Source organism: Pipra filicauda, unplaced genomic scaffold (genome assembly GCF_003945595.2).
Source record: "Pipra filicauda isolate LSUMZ 115617 unplaced genomic scaffold, ASM394559v2 scaffold74_size2892960_pilon, whole genome shotgun sequence".
NCBI lineage: Eukaryota > Metazoa > Chordata > Aves > Passeriformes > Pipridae > Pipra > Pipra filicauda.
This window is the reverse complement of record NW_024104920.1, coordinates 2,697,837-2,715,312: the sequence shown is the minus strand read 5'-3', so window position 1 is coordinate 2,715,312 and position 17,476 is coordinate 2,697,837.

Genomic DNA, 17,476 nt, shown 5'->3' with positions numbered 1-17,476 from the left:
GTATTACTTGTCCGGGAGCACTTCCAAATTCCTTGGTCTGGGTATATGCTTCTGATGTATCCCAAATCCTGTCCCTTCTTCTCCCTCCAAGTGGACTCTGCTTACTGAATCACTGCAGGATCAGCATCCCTGAACAAACTTCAGGTAAGTCTGTATGTGACCAAAGACAGCTGAAATCAGGTAGTATATTTATATTGCAGGAATTTGCCATGGTGGAGACAAGTTATGTTTAGTTTATAATCTTAAAGGAAGAAATAGAAGATTATTCAGCTATCAGATAGGGACATCAAGAAGAGAAATGGACAATAATGTAATATAGATACACGGAAAACAGTTAGGACTGTTCTTGGTTTATCCTTGATAGCATATGCCCCAGTGGTAAGCAGGGATGCAAGATCAATGACCTGTAGAGACAGAGCTGTCAGAATGAGGACAGGAAAATGGTAGTCATCACTGCCAAACTGAAGTGACACTCAGACTACATTGACAACAGTAGTGCAAATATTTTTTAACAGTTTGATCAATAAGTAGTCTAATCATGCTTTCAGGACAATGAACTCATCTTCTGGTAGAGAGAAGCAGGGGATTGGGAAGAGGTGCACCACTTCTTTTGAACTCCAGCTGACTGCCAGCACTGGCTTAAAATGCCCTTACGTGGCCCTTCCAAGTCAAAGGTGGGAGGAGGTTATTCTCAGTTGGCTCAAAGGTGATTATCCCAAAGGAAGACACTAGCTTAATAAGCTGATTGAAGTCAGCAGATACTGTGATAGTAGATAATCTCCATTGTTGAAACTGGAAAAAAAATACTACAAACTGAAGCATAGTACCTGAACATTTGACATTGAAAGACTCAGGAACAGACGATTATGAATTGACAGGGGCTGGAGGCTGTAAGATTTCTAGACATCAAGGCAGAAAAGTTCCAAAGGAACCTTCCAAAATGTTACAGGGCTAAGAAAAATAAAACCTTTTGATAATTTGCAGATTGGAATGGATTATGAATGAGTCCACAAGGAAATAACTTTGGAGAGAAAGAAAGGTAATGCAGAAGTCACTGTAAGTTTTTTCTTCTTTATTTGCAGTTTCTTTTAGGCTCAGCTTGGATGATATTCCTGCAAAGGAGACAGTTCAGTTTACAATTAGTCCTACTTAGACCTGGGTTCTGCTGCACAATGGCAAGAATAGTGCCAAGAATAGTTCCAACTTGAGACTGAAGCACTCAATACAAGAGTCAACTGACAGCCCAAGGATATTTCCATGGATTTTCATTTCTTTCGGCTATATACTTTTAAGATTATTAGAGCTGGAATAGTACTTTCTTTCTCATGAGATGTGAAAACTGGTGATATGCTTTGAAAAAAAAGCAAGTTAATTCTCTGATGCTACTTGCATTGGTCTTCACAAGTTTCCTTCCTAGGCAGAGTCAGACAAAGATCCAGAATGTTAGGAGAATTTTCAGGCTTCACTTACAACTCCCAATACTCTCTGGCTTCCCAGACCTGGTCCCTGGACATGGAGAACTGAAAAAAGTATAGGAAAAGAGAAGCAGAGTAGTAGTCCAATTAGGTCGTGGTTGTGGAGAGCGGGATTGAAGTAGCCCACTTCCATAACATTTGTTAAGTACACCTGTGTATTTAAAAGAATTGCTTTTAGCTACTGCTGTAGCCTATGCTAGAAGGTCTAATGGGTTTGCTAAAGAGATGTCAGTAGTTATAAAGATCTGAATAGTATTGTCATAAATGATAGCTGTTAATAGGGTGATTCTTTATTTCACAAGAATGTCTCTCTAGTGACCATGTTCCTTTATATATGTGACTGTAGTTGCTTTCCAATGAATTATGCATAAGGTAGATATTACAAAGTCCCCTTTGCAGACAGGCTAGAGAAATTTATTTTCATGCTAGAGCCTTGTAATGAACTTTCAGCTCACATCATCACCAAGATATTAATAGTGGCATTTACTTTCTACTATTACAGAGGGCACTCACTTATATGAGATAGATAGATATTTATATATATATATATATATAAATATATATGTCTATGTTTATATACACACATACACAAACACACACACACACACATATATATAGCAAAAGTCCATTTATTTTCAGTCATCTTCCATGTATTTTAAACTAAATTAAAGTGGTGTAGGGCCTGTGAGCATCTCCTTTTATTGTAAAAGACTCAGGTTTCTGTTTTAGCCAGTCTAAAAAAAAACAGTTGTTCTCATTTTTTACCCTGCTGATGAGTATGAAACAACATACCACATGTTGTAAGTTAGCCTGTGAAATGAGGACTATATTTTTAGGGATAAAGTAATAGGACACTTGCATACATTGACAGTCTCAGCATATAGCACCTCTGTGGGATAGATGGTAATGTCTTACTCCTGCACTAATCTCTTGTTGCACCACGCCAACATAAAATAAACCTAAGGCTATTGTTTTCTCTGAGCTACAATAGCTTTTGAAAACAATTAAATGACAACTCTGGGAATCCATCTCTTCTTTCCTGTTGGTGTTGAATACATAGTATATGTATATGTTCTCAAACAATCAGGCATTGGAATGGGCTGCCCAGAGAGGTGGTGGATTCACCATCCCTGGAGATTTTTAAACGCAGATTGGACGTGGCACTGAGTGCCATGATCTAGTAAATGGACTGGATTTGGACCAAGGGTTGGACTCGATGATCTCGGAGGTCTTTTCCAACCCAACTGATTCTATGATTCTATGAATAGCCTGAGAACCCCTGACACCCTCCAGTGCATCTAGCACCAGTATGAGTCTTCCAGCAGTGAGGTTTCCTGCTAACTGTAATCCATTCTACCCTTTTTTTTAGAGTCCCAAGACATTTATTAGAGTCATAATTTTTAAGAATTCAACCATCCTTTGTAATACATAATCATATCCTTGCTATGCTTTTCTGTAGGAAACCAGAAAGGAACCCTACATTATTAATTGATTTTCACAGATTTGAATGCAGTTTCTGTATCTGTCTTTAAGGTTTATCTTAGTAAAATGCTCCTAAACACAAAGAAAATATTCTGAATTTTAAGAGGTTTTCCATGATAGAAAATGTCGTCATTTCCATATGGTTATTCCACAGATTCTTTCAATTCTTTGGTGTAAATGTAATTATTTATTAGGTCTACCAAGACCAGTTTCTGAGAGGTGGATCAAGCCTCATATAAATTGTTTCTACTCAACATCTAGATAAAACTCATACAGGAAAGAAAAATAATCTCCCAGCTGCAAATCTTGCTTTACTCCTTATAATGTTCATGGTCAACACGCAGGATTGAACTTTTCACAACCTATTGAATTTTACTATCATGTCACCATGCTTGAGCTTCACCTATATCATTATAGAGACATCTGTGTGTGCTTTCTCTGTATATTGTTATGCAAAGCAGTGTTATGCAACAGTGATTTCTGCACCTGCTTCTTTGAAGACTGCTTTGGTTTCTGCCCATAAGTAGTTCATTAACTACACCAGACCAAGGCAGTTCAACACTTGCAGTGAGAATTTCAGGAAAGCATGGAGTGACCAGCTACTTTGTGCTTTAAATAAGAAATCAGCAAAGTGTTCAAGAACAGCAGGAGAGAGTTCTCAACAGTCAGAAATGTTGACCTTCTGGTAATATTTGACGTTCACCCCTGCTCATGTGAAATTCCAGCAAAAAGGGTAATATTTCTGCAAGAAAAAGCTGTTATTTTCAGGACTCTGATAAAATTTAGGCTTTATCATGATAAAGATTACAAGGGAAGGCTCTGTCTTTTATTAGACAATTTGATTTAGTTAGAAAAAGGGCAGAGAAGTTTTCAGGTACACCAATATTTTTCAGGTTTGAAACATAAATCCAAATACCTTTGCTCTCCTCATGCTTCAGTGGCATAAAATATTCTCTGTGTAGCAGCAGATAGACTCAGAAAGGATCCTGAAAGATTGTACCATTCATGTCTCTACCCAAAGGAAAGTCCAACTGTACCACTAAGAAGCAAATGTGTTAATACAGTGGCTTCAGCTACCCAGAGCAACTCCTGTGTCAGAAGTCATTGAGAAGAGTGAAAGCTTTATTAAAAAAAAAAAAAAAAATCTAAACCCAACCCCCCCACACACACCAAAGACAGACAACTTTATATTCTTACTTCTACTGTGTGCTAAAAGCAAAAATTCTTCAAATCCCAAAGAGCTGAAGTACTGGCTAATTATGAAACATGGATGTATTTTTGATTCCCATTGACAGAAGGAGCACATGAAAAGAAATAATTGCACTTTTCTGCTAAGACAAGGAGTTATGCTGGACTTACTAAAAATGGATGTTAGTATTGGCACTGTTAGGCCACGTTATCAGGGCTTTATTTGGTGAGACTCAGAGTCAGCCAGAGTGGGTGAGCAGCAGGCAGTGGGAGGAGGACTGCCAGCTTGTGCAGTGGAAGACCAGTGCTTGTTGTAGCAAATGGGGACAGGTTGAGTTTTATAATGCATAACAGTAGCTATGAGACCAGAGCCTGTAGAGAGAGAAGAGCTCACTGCTTATTTGTATTTCTTTCCTCTGGATATTTTCTGCAGATGAAATAACATTAAGCTGGTCAACACCTATAAATCTCACCATATTTCATATGTTGGGGGATTAAGGTAGATATTCTCATGGTGAGTTGGTCTTGAAGCTCTTCAGAGGTCTTTTTAACCCACCTGATTCTCTTTTGTAACTCAACTTCCCACCACCTATCCCCAGCAGTCATGTTGAAATACCTTAAGATGGAATAGAGAAAAAATGGGTTTCCTTGAGAGTTTTCATTTATTTTGCTGAATCTGAGGCCTAAAATAACTCATAGAAGGTGCATTGCAAAACCTTTTTACTGCAAGTATTTAAATTTTACAGTTTGGGCTGAGCCATGCATGTACCTAAGTTGTATTTTGAAAAGAGACATTCAATAAGTTCATTCCTTTTGTAGCAAATGGCTACCAAAATTTGACATAATCACATATTATAACTCTTAGGCTAAACATTTTGGCTAAGACACAATTCTTTCTGTACTCACTACTGTTGAAAGAGTACACGTATTTAGTATTTTCTGCTGCCCTGAAACAAATAAAGTGAAAGCAAATTTTTTCTTGATGTGTGGATTGCACATAGAAAATGCTTTTCTATAGTTGGTCATTTAAGAAAGCAGCAGGCACACTTAAAATCAGCTGACAACTGCTTTCTGCTGACTCACCCTGCAAAGCAGTGTGCCTTATTTTTGAGAATTCATTTTCTAATTTTTTTTCTCAAGTTGCCCTGAGTGTTCAGAGGTGAGCCCAAGAAGTCTGGCTGTATATATCATGTGTTGTTCAACACCATCTGTTTTTATGACTCAGTGGACGACATTTCAGGTGTCACCCTCATTGTCATTGATGTCAGCAAACAGCTATTTTCTTCGTCATCTCTTCTCACTACTTTTGCCATCAGTCTGTCCACTGAGTAGTAATTCAGTTACCTTTGACAGCTTGCTGGCACAGATGTGTCGGGACATGGACTGGCATAAGAGGGCTGGAATATTTCAGTCTCAGGATGCAAGTATATGTGTGTGTGAGTATGTATATATATATATATATGTAATATATGCATATACCTATGTATGGATATATATTTGTGTTCATGTGTGTTCAAAACACACTGCAAGGGGACCTGCTATGGTGCCCCCACACTGTTGCAGAGGATGCACACGTGGCAGCAGTGACTGGGACCCCTCCCAGGCTCCTAGAAGACCCCTCAGAGACTTTCTCTCAGATACCAAAAGGGTAAAGGGCTTGCTCATTTGTCTCCTTTGACGGATGGAGTTGCTTACCTGCCTTCAGCCTGAAAGCTAGCCTTCTTCAAGCTGCCTATCAGCCAACACTACAGCCTCATCATGGGAGCATCTCTCTGAGTTAAGGCTGAAGACTCCATCTATCTCTTTTCACCAGCCTGCAGCAGGACAGAGCTTTCCCTCTTTGACTTTCCCTCTCACAAGGGCAGTGCAGCAGACTGGATCAATCTTTCCTCTTTCTTTGGCTGCTGAAAGCATTTGCACTTTGTCACAACTGGAGTTGAAGAAATTTTACAAACCCATTAAATTATTTCACAGTGACAAGAAGTGCTGTCCTTTCGTATTGGCAAGGTTTTAGTTGTGGGTGGGCTGCAGAGGTGGTTGCTGTGAAAAGACACCAGGAGCTGGCTGCCCCATGTCACACAGTACCAGTTCTGGACAGCTCTAAGGTGGACTAGCCACTGCCCAAAACTGAACACAGCAGTGACCACAGAGGACCTCATGCCAGAGCCAGTGGAGATGTTTTGAAAAAAGCTGAAGCCTGCAGAGAGACTATGCTGGAGCTGCAGCCTGTCGAGAGAACTCTGTGCAGGAGCAGGTTTTCAGGCAGGACCTATGACCCATGAGGGACCAAGGACATTCCTGAAAAACTGCACACTGTGCAAAAGAACTCAAGCTGGAGAAATTCTTTTAGAACTGCATCCTATGGGAAAGACCCATATCCGAGAAAATTGTAAAGAACTGTATCCTGTGGGAGGGACTCCATACTGGAGCAGGGAAACAGCATGAGAAGGAAGGAATGGCATATACAAAGTGTTATTAATTGACCATAACCACAACTCTTTCTCTTTTTTGAGGGAAGAGTTCAGCATCTTCTATTGCATCCTCATTTTGGATACTATTAGTAACTATTACCTCAAGAAGACTTTAATAAAATATTAGTCAATTTAAAGCTATGTTCCACAGAGAGATGTAGTTTATAGGTGGCTGCCATGCCAAGAAATTGTTAATATCGAAAACTGACTGACAGATTGAGAGTGGAACACAGCTGCTTGAGAGAAGATCAATAGAACTATTCAATTTTAATCTGACCTGTGGGACATATTCTGACCAAAATGCCCTCAAACTTTGATACTTTAATGACTGAGATCTGGAAATACAAGTTTTTATAGCATGAAGGGTTATACCCTGGAATTGCTTCTCTAGAACTCTTTGATCAACATCAGAACAACAGAATTAGTCAAATGTGTTTTACATTTACTGTGCAGAGACTCCTTGAGTACTTCTGCTCAGGGACTCTAAAATCTGTCGATGTTGCAGTCAAAGAGATGACGGAAAGTTTTGTAAACACCAAAGCTTGGCCTACCAAATGCAGTTGAATACTGATATTAGCTTTCCAAGCACTTTCCTCTAGTCTTAAATTGACTTACAGCCTTCACTAATCCACAAATGGCTGTAGAAGTCCACACTGCATTGCCAACTTTACTATTATAAGGTAGACATGAATATGCTTAGGTTATGCTGAGCTCATGTCTTTGGCTGCAGCATAAACTCACTGTAAAACCTGTAATGAAGAAAGTCCCTTTCCTGGACACAGAACAGTCTAGCTCAGTGGACCCTGCTAGTTCTCAGGGTGTCCAGAGACTGCATATCTTTATCTCCAAGGCCTGTCTATCATAAGGAAATTTGCACAAGTAGAGCTGTTTATAATGCTAAGGCAAGGCACAACTTTCATTCTGCAAAATGAGAGAGCAAACTGCCCCAGAGCATGTCTGTTTGGCACCAACACAGTGAATCTACAGTCACGATTGCAACGGGGAGTTGCTGAGACGGGGCTTTTCTTTACAGTGCTCAAACCCTTAGTTTTGATATTTAACTAACCAGGTCCAAAAGTGGCTTTGAAACTAAGGCTCAAATATACTAAAAAGAGAAGAGGATGGATTACTGCATGTAAAGTTGATTTATTGGTGTGGATGGTCAGAAGAACATGAGAACTGATCCATGGAAAGAAAACCAGAGAAGAAAGATCAAATTGTTTATGAATATCAGTTTCAGAATTAATGAAGCCTGCTTTCCAATGAGTGCATGTCTAATGGTTGATTGACTTTTTAATTAAATAATACCAAGGCTGTAACATGAACTCAACCCTTTTAAGACCTTGGTGAAACTACATAGGGGACACTGCCTGACTGGAGTCACTCATGCCTAGCAAGGTAAGAACTAAGACCAAAAGAACTCTCCACACTTTCCCTGCTTAGCTGACTACTAAGATAATGAGCTGTGCTACAATTCCTTAAGAAAATAAGCTCAAAATATATAATTAAAATAGGCAAATACCTTTCTGATAAAACTCTATTTATTACAGATATCCCTTGGTTTTTGTATTATGTTTCTTTCCATCCTCTTTTGTCTCTTTTACTTTACGCTGTACATTCTGCAGGAGAAACACTATATTTTCTGCTGGTCTGAAAAGCACCCAGAATATTTTGGGTCTTAGCACAATAAAAATAATACTAATCATGAAACTGGATGAATTCTAGAGAAGGACTTGCAGTTTGAGATCCTAGAACAGATGGATGTCAGGCATAGGCTATTTACCAAAACTGTATTTAATTTACAACCTTATACATCCACAAGAAATCCATTACTCTTTGCAGAAGTACTTCAGGGGGCTTTAAATTTTCACTTGCATTGCTGAAATCAGAATTTGACCCAGGCTGATAGATATTATAAGATCAGAAAACAGGAATAAGGGAGCAGTAAATTATATACTAGAGAGCAGAAGGGAGTTCAGTCTCTGACTGGTGAATTTAAGAAAGTGTACTCTAAAGCAGAGGATCTCCTTTATACTGTTAACTTTTCATTAGATTATTTTCCTCTTAGATCTCCTCTCAATTTCATACTGGTGTATAATTGACACCCTCTTTTATCTTCTACATGTAGAGAGGGGAATGGGTCTTTCTCAGAGCTATGCAGAACTGAAGCCACATATATTTAAGTCAGAATTCTGACAACCTTCTCCTGGCATAAGGGATTTCATTTTGCAGCTTATTGCATCTGTATGTAGAAGTGGGATAAACAGATGAGCCACTTCAGATGCTGGCACCTGGACAGTCTTAACTGTACAGTACACTCTCACCCTGATTTCCTTTCCTTAAACTACACAGGTACGGTTCATGCTTGCTCAAGGCAAAGATCTGATTTTTTGTGACCACCTTTCCTCTCTTCCCTGAGGCCATGGAACAGCTGAAGGAAGTTTGACTTAAATAAACAAACACATAGTCAGTCCTGAAGGAAGAATCTCCTTGCAAACTCCTCACAGTTGTGGTAACCACCATTCTGCAGAGGCAGCGGACTGGAGGGCAGGCAGGTGAGAACTTGCTCTTTTATTGGCATATTTACATCTCATTGGCATTTTCAGAGACTATGCTTCATAGTCTTGAATATGGATCATTGGCCAAGTGAAGTTGCCTTTGTTGTATTCCTTACTCTTACTCATGTATGTGCTCTTACTTCAAGGTGAAAAGACAGCAGCCCAGAGGAAAACCCGTGCAAAGGGAACATGAGGTAGAAACAAGGGAATGATGCTTAGTTGGTGGTCATTATATTTATGCTCCCTGTTCAATATAGTTTGCAAAACCTGCAGCAGACAAAAACATTCTAAGCAGAATAGCAAGAAGTATGCCAGCTTGTTTTCTATTCAATATTATAAATTCAGGGAGAGGAGAAAAATCCACATTTGCATTTAATTCCTTTAGCTAATTTAGCTGACTGCATAAATCTGCTTGTTCTCTCTGACAACTTCTGTTTGGCAAAAGTGACCATCACTTTATCTTGGAGTTCCCCTCAGTGTAATCAAGGATCATTAGTAATTATTCTAGAACATTAGTTGTAGAAAGTGCTTTATGGATCTCCATTGCCTTCTTCCTGTTTTCCTGCTACTCATCCTTCATGGGGAACTGTCTTGTATGTACTGCAGATAGACTTTGTTTCACTGCGCACACCCTCTACAAAAGTGAAAAAAATTCTCTGCTGAAAGATGAAATTTTGATTATAAAGATATATCTAAGTATCATGGCAACTTTCCATACTGGCAAAGGAGACTTAAGATTATTGAAAATATGGAGGTTTATATAAATCTTGGGAAAAATACTTAGGCTATTTTTTGGATTGGTTGAATCTAAAGAAATTATCTAAGATATCTTATACAAGACTCTCAAATAAAGTTTCTGAGCTCAGATGAAGGTTACCTGGCCAATAAGATAGGTCAGAAGGCTGCAAATAAAGCACTCCCCTAAGTATTTTAGTGTCTTTCATTCATGGTCTAGACAGCAGAAGACATTCAGAAATACTCCTCACTCTACCTCTTTTATTTTAAATGGGTGCAACTTTTGAGGTTGTGAATCCAGATTCTGCTTCCCATATGTAAGCTGAAATACCTTTGAAAATGAAAGTCTGTGACCAGACAAGCCTATCCAACACAGCAATGTGCACACAGAATTGCTAAATATGCTTAAGTCAGGGAAATGTGTTGTCACATATCATTGTAACTTTACTGGAAGAGTAATTTGACTTGATAAATATATTGCCACACATATGGCTCTTACACTGAGAGGCACCAAATGCCACCTAGAAAGTGCTGGTAGGCTGTTGACAAATATGTTCAACCCAAAAGATTGAGGCCTGAGGGCAGACTGGATCTTTACGAAGGCAGTTCAATCATTGAACTGAGCTCTGAGCTCTCATTACACATTGCTTTCTGAAACAGTATTTTTCAGTCCCTAACTACCTCTAATTATCTTTGGTTTCTGCAATGGGGCTCTGAAGAAAAATTGTTAGCCAGGGTGTGTGCATTTGTGTCTGCCAAAACCTCCCTGCAGCTATTTTGAAACTGAATATTCCTATAGAAAACTTTAGACTCACACCTGTAATATCCATACAAGAAAAGCAAATCAATAGGAGAAGCTCACTGACTGAGTAACTGAACTATAAAATTGTTCACATTGAATTGAGGTGGGATCTTGCAACTCTAAACCTCCTAACATCCTGTAGCTCTACATCCTAACTGCAGTTGGGCTTGGGTGAATAGAATTTGTTTCTAAATGCTGATTGAGAGCTGAGACACACACACCTGAGGACCACCACGAGGCACAGGGGTAAGCTAAGGCTGCAGTCAAGGTCACTGGATGTTTGCATTGTGGGGCACACCAGATAAACAGAGACTTTTTTTGAAGAGATGTGCCAAACATGAGTGAACGTGTGCACTGGGGTAGAAGAGGAAGGGATATGGGCTATGGTCCACTGCTGTTTGGGCTATGTAATGGCTTCTACAATGTTTTTCAAGCATATGATACTCTTAAACATGTTTGTTGAATCACACCAGGGGACATTTCAAGGACCAAATGTTCTTCTTAACATGTGAACAGGAATATCACTTAGGGTCCTCCACAGGAAATGTAGACAATCAACAGAGACTCTAAAACTCAAAATAAAAAAGTATTAAAATAATCTTATTGGATCTCTTTAAAGTGAAACATGGAAATCTTGACAGATTCAAGACTTTATGTATTACAATCATGTTCATGCTGTGAATACTACTTTAAGGATAAAACCTTTTGGTTGATCAGTCTTTGTTTAGAAGAAGAAATTTTTGCCTATTTTTTCCTCCATGGAAAGGTAGAGTAAACCAGTGGGGAACAAACACAGACAAACACGCACACAAAATCTTGCAAAAGCTAACTGCCTTCAAAAGATTATTTTTTTTTTACTTACTTTGAGGAAAAAAATGAAGCCATAAGACTTATTTGTTTTGTTACCATGGGATGATTTTTTTCAGTTATAGAACCAGCCGAGAAATATATTCAGTCTGCAGTAAAATGAAGTGCTGAGGCAATGTAGCATAGTTAAAAAGCTCTGACAGCATAAAACTAGAGTCAGCATGAAACGTACAGGCTTGCCCATTATGAATTTATAATGAACAAAAATTAATTCTGCTTTAGATATCTGTTTAATGGATATTCTCAATACACAGCTGTTCAGTGTGCCTTTGAGAAGATATGTTTATCTTTTCATTTACAGCAGTACACAAGGAACTGTGCAGCACTGTGCATGGCAGGTGAAATATTCCTTGGTATAGAGAATATGGGTGAATTGAACTTTTCTTTAAACAAAGAAAGAAAAATCTTCCTGATTCATTAAGGGGCTCCATTACTTTCTTAATCTTAGATCACCTACAGTACTTAATCTTTCCTTTGTTTTTCCAATTCTTCCTGCAAAAGGATTCTACCCTGCCGACAATAAACCCCAAATTCACTGTGATGGCTCCAGAAAAAATGACCACAGGAGAATAGTTAGACAGGTGGACAGCCTATGTTACCAGGGTTTTTTTAATCTCGATATTTTAACTTTGATATGAAACCATCCCCTGATTAGATCCTTTTACACTCCTGCTTCTTTATCCATCATTGCTTTGTTTCTCAAGTGGACTCGTGTGAACCTCATGAGGTTCGATGAGGCCAAGTACAAGGTCCCGTGTCTGGGCTGGGGCAAACCCTGGTATCAATACGGGCTTGGGGATGAATAGATTGAGAGCAGCCCTACTCAAGAAGGACCTGGGGGTACTGGTGGATGAAAAGCTGCATATGAACCAACAGTGTGTGTTTGCAGCTCAGAAAACCAACTGTATCCTGGGCTGCATCAAAAGCAGCGTGAACAGAAGGTCAAGGGAGGGCATTCTCCTCCTGTACTCTGTTCTCACGACACCTCACCTGGAGCAGTGCATCCAGCCCTGGGATCCTCAACAGAGGGTGGACATGGATCTGTTGGAGTGTGTCCAGGGGGACCACAAAAATGATCAGAGGGAATTTCTCCTGTGAGGAAAGGCTGAGTGAGCTGGGGTTGTTCAGCCTGGAGAAGAGACCTAGGAGACCTCTTTGTGGTTTTTCAGTACTTTAAGTACTTTCTTTACATAAGAAAGATGAGGACAAACATTTTAGCAGGGCCTGTTTTGATAGGACAAGGGATAATGGTTTTAGGCTGAAGAATGGTCTATTCACAATACGTATAAGGAAGAAATTTTTTACGAACAGGTACTAGGTTGACAGGAGAGGTGACAAATGCTACATCCCTGGAAACATTCTAGGCCAGGTTGGACAGGGCTCTGAGCAACATGATTAAGCTGAAGATGTCCATGGCAGGGGAGTTGGGCTAGATGACCTTTAAGGGTCCCTTCCAGCCTAAACCATTACGTGATTGTATGATTCTATGGTTAGAAAAACTGTTTTTCCTAAAATTGAGTTGATTGAATTTCTCGTGAGCTTATGATTCATGTGGGTTCAGCTGGAAGACCAGGCTTTTGGTTTGACCAAGGCTTTTTAAGCCATCCGAGGCAGACTTTGTCTTTCGGGTCATTTGTGTGAGTGGTTACCAGAGTTGATGGTGAGTTGCAAGGATGATGCATATTACTCATGCTAATTGCTGTGACCGCCCCAAGCTTGACATAAACAGCTGATGTAATAGAAAGATCCATAACCCATGTCTGACTTCACATCAGCCAAGAGACACAAAGTAATAGGGCTGCTTAATATTTTTCTTGAATATATTTCTAACCCAAAACATTGTCATAACGTGCACTGATATGCCATGTCCTCACACGTAATATGACAATGTGTCCTGATATTGTGCGTCACTCCTTTCTTGTAATGGTTGCTAGCAGTGGAAGAGTGCATGCAGAGATCTGTAAAGTTTGGCATCGGGTATCCAAATAAAAATTCCCTTACAATCAAACTTGGATCATATGTGTTACAGTATATACCGTTACATGTTCTCTCTTTGAGCAAACAAATACCTGCATAAGTCATACCAATTTTTTTATCAACTTCAGAATGATACAGAGAACCTCATACAAAGTGGTGCCTTTTCTCTGGTAAATTTAATGAGCCAAAAATACAAAAAGCATCCTGTCATAAGCAGAGAATGTTGCCTAAGAATCAGAAAATCAGCAAGGAAGCAATGGCATCTCCTCTGTGTATGTCATTTTATCACAAGTTTTGTGAAGTTTTTATGGTCTTTCTTCTGCATAAGAACACATAGATAGTTTAGAGTGGTTTTTGATTGATAAATTGCCCTTTTAAAAGCACATATTCATTGAAAAGTACACACTTTTCTCAGGAAATCACATGTTTACTTTGTGATTTCATTTTTGATGGACAATTCTGTAATGGATTACCTATTTTTTCCCAGGGGTTTAGGAAGTATGAAGGCATAGGTCCTTGTTTATTGTTTGCGATCCAGAAGACTGTACAAGGAATTTAAGGAAAAAACCCTGCCTGTAATAAATCTATATGTTTTAAATCTTTCAAAAATCTCTGTTCATCACTCTTGGTGAATATTTTTCTGTTTTAGGAAGAGAACTCAACATATGTTAGAAACTGGATAATAGCAAAGTTCTCCAGTCAGGTCTCACCATCTTTTCTTACATGGTGTAATTGTAGTTCTCCCAGGTCTGGACTGTGGGATCGTGTTCTCTTTTGTCCCTACTGCTTTTGGATCCCTTTCTCAACAAGAGGATGCCAGTTTCACCTATGTACTGCAGGTCCTTCTTCTAAAGCTCAGTGTACCTACCCCTTCTGACAACAAAGATCTGTTACATAGCAATGCTGCTGATGTATTTATTATTAATATGAGCAATGTAAGAAAATAATATTTTTTATTAGATGGTTTAACTTCTTTTTTTCTTCTTAAAACACTCTGTGAATTTTGCCCAACTGGAAAATTGACCAAGCTGGAGGACAAACACAGTTTTTGTGCAATGAGTCTGGCCTCATCCAGGTCATCCCTCCAAACACTACTCCTTGGAGGCTGCTTGTGGAGATGGAAGGGTAGGTAAGGTTCATTCAGCTCTTGGTTTCTTCTGTTAGACTTTATAAGATAGGGTGACTTAATGAAGCACATACAGACCCTGCCAAGCTCATCATAAAAGATGTGCTAAGTAGATGCTGCTGAGAGAATAATCAGCACATCTCCTGTTTATCCTTTTGACACCATCCCTCAGCGGGCAGCTCATTCTTTGCACAGGTCTAGCCAGCTGAGGGTTTGCCAGCAAAGGGGATTTTGCAGCTCCTTTGCACTTCTGAAGACTTCAACAGTGCCCCTGACTGACCTCCTGCATCAAGGTCCATCTGGTAATCTTTGCCACCAGATGTCAACTGGGAGACTAGAAAGAGAGGCAGAATTAGAATAGAGAATTTCCATTTTGCCTGGAAAAAAAGGAAGGAGGGATTTTCTGTCCAATTTCAATGAGTTAGTGTTACATGCAGAACACATGCTGGCTATCAAATCTTGACTTGCCAGGCCCATCTTATTGCATTGCTCTTTGGTTTGTTTTTTTCTAATAAACCATCAATGTGAGAATAGACTAATGAGTCAGACCATGCTGACAAGTGCATTTTCTGAAGGGGCTAGACAAACAGCAGGGATCTTGATGATTTCAGACAATTTTTGATCAAGATTTAAGCCTCTGTGAATAAAAGCTTTAAAATATACCTTCAAACTAATGGTTGATGCACTGGGGATATGAAGAATATTTAACATCTCGACAAGCATGGGGTGAAGGACACAAGGCTCGCCAAGCCATTCGCTACCTGTTTCTAGCCCATTGGGATGCTCTCATGAACATAAAGCACACTGATCAGGGTATTAACAGAATGAAATCAAAAATGCTGTCTCCATAGAATAAGGAAAGTCTCAGAGATGACATTTTCACATTTAACTTTTTTCTGAGCAAATGAAATAAATTGGAAGATTCTGTTTTTTAAAATGGATCTAGAAGGACACTAAAAAGGCAGCCTGATGAATTTGCAATCCCTACTGATCCTCACTTTGAGGTATCAAAATACAACATTTTCCTCTGGGGCAAGATTTTCAGAAGTGTTCAGTGTTTTTGTGAACCTTGTCTTAGTGAAGCGGATGACAAATAGGAGATGAAGATTCACTTTGAAGGAAGATGGGAAATGTTTAGTAAGCAGGAGATATAACCTCATGACCATGTATAGTTGTTGGGTGTGGTTTATGTTACCTGGAAAAAGCCACTTTGTCCATGCTGCATCTGCATGCCTGCATATATCTGTGGAAGATGAGCTGGGTCCAATAACGAATCTATTTGTAAATCCCCAATTTGTATTTGTACCACAGCTGCATAAATACATGTGCAGGTATCTAGTGTAAAATAGCCTGAGATTAAAATGAAATTAACTCATAGAAATCTACAAATGTACAAAATTGCCATAGTTTTACTGTCTCCTTTCTTTTGCAAGTTCACCTGTGAAAATTTAAGGTACCTTAATGATACAGTTTCTTCTTTTGAAGGTATTTCATAAACTGTTAGATGAAAAGGTTTGAAAGGCTCTTACCTCCCTTCAAAATGTATCTTTTGTCTAAATGGTTTTATCTCAGATCTTCTTATGAAAGGGACATCACTGGTGATCCTTTAGAGTGCAAAATGAAGGTAGTTCATATTTATTAACGCTGTGCTGCAGTGGTGAGGTGGATGTTCAGGATGATAACAGACGATGCCTACCATGAACCTTAGGAGATTTTGTCCTTTAAAATAATATATTAGGCTGTATCTAGGAACATGCTGAAACTATCTCCAAAGTCCCATCATACATAAATATTTATTTATAATGCAGCTTCATCTAATCAGTGTATTTCCCTTAAGACAGAAATACTTTGTTCAAGGGCACCTACTCTTTGAACAAACCTATGGTATACACTTTTCTGCTTTGTCCCTGTAGTCAGTACACAAGGCAAAATCATACTGGAAAATCACATAGTATTTCTCAGCTTACATACTGAAATTTTAAGGGAAGCGAGCGAAAAAGAGCACTGGACCACTTAAGAAAAATAAACTGTGGAAAATAGCACAAACAACCTTCTAAAAACAGCTTATCTCTTCTAGTTTTTTCAAAGTTACCTTTCATGTTTGTACCTCAGCATCAACCTCTTAAAAGATTCTTGGGCTTCCTGCTGATATGTTGCACTGATGCCAGTAATAAAGACTTAAAAAATCTTGTGTTAAATTTGGCCTTGAGCTACATTTCTTCAGGGAGGATCAAGTGGTTATACCCAGAGGCAGACAGAGGTGACTGTCTCTGAGGACAGTGTGGAGGGAATCTCAGGAATAGAAGGCTTCTAAGTCCGTGTTCCCCTTGCTTCTGCTCACTGTTGTTACACTGGACAAGACAAAATAATATTAGCCAGCAAACCTTGAAGTAAAGTCAAGCTGTAGAGGTGATACAGGAGCCAACTGTCTTCCAGTGCACAAAAATGCTACTTCTGTCTATGAAGTGTCATACTGATGAGTCATCTTGTCATCATTGCATAGAAAATGACTAAGTTTGTGAAATATGCCAGCTAATCAATTGAAGTTTGATTTAATGGCAATCAGTATAATCTATTACACATCACATTAATCCATTAATGAAAGCAACATCTGCAAGTTAACTAGCTCTGCTTTTTATCTATATTCAGACAGTGTATTTAAAAGTGTACCCAATAAAATGTGACTATTTATCAAGCCATAAGTGTTCTGCTCAGCATTCAAGGCATTGTTCATTAATAGTCCTCCATTGTGTACTTTAATTGGGCTCTGAGCAGATGAGTGGCATGCTTATGCA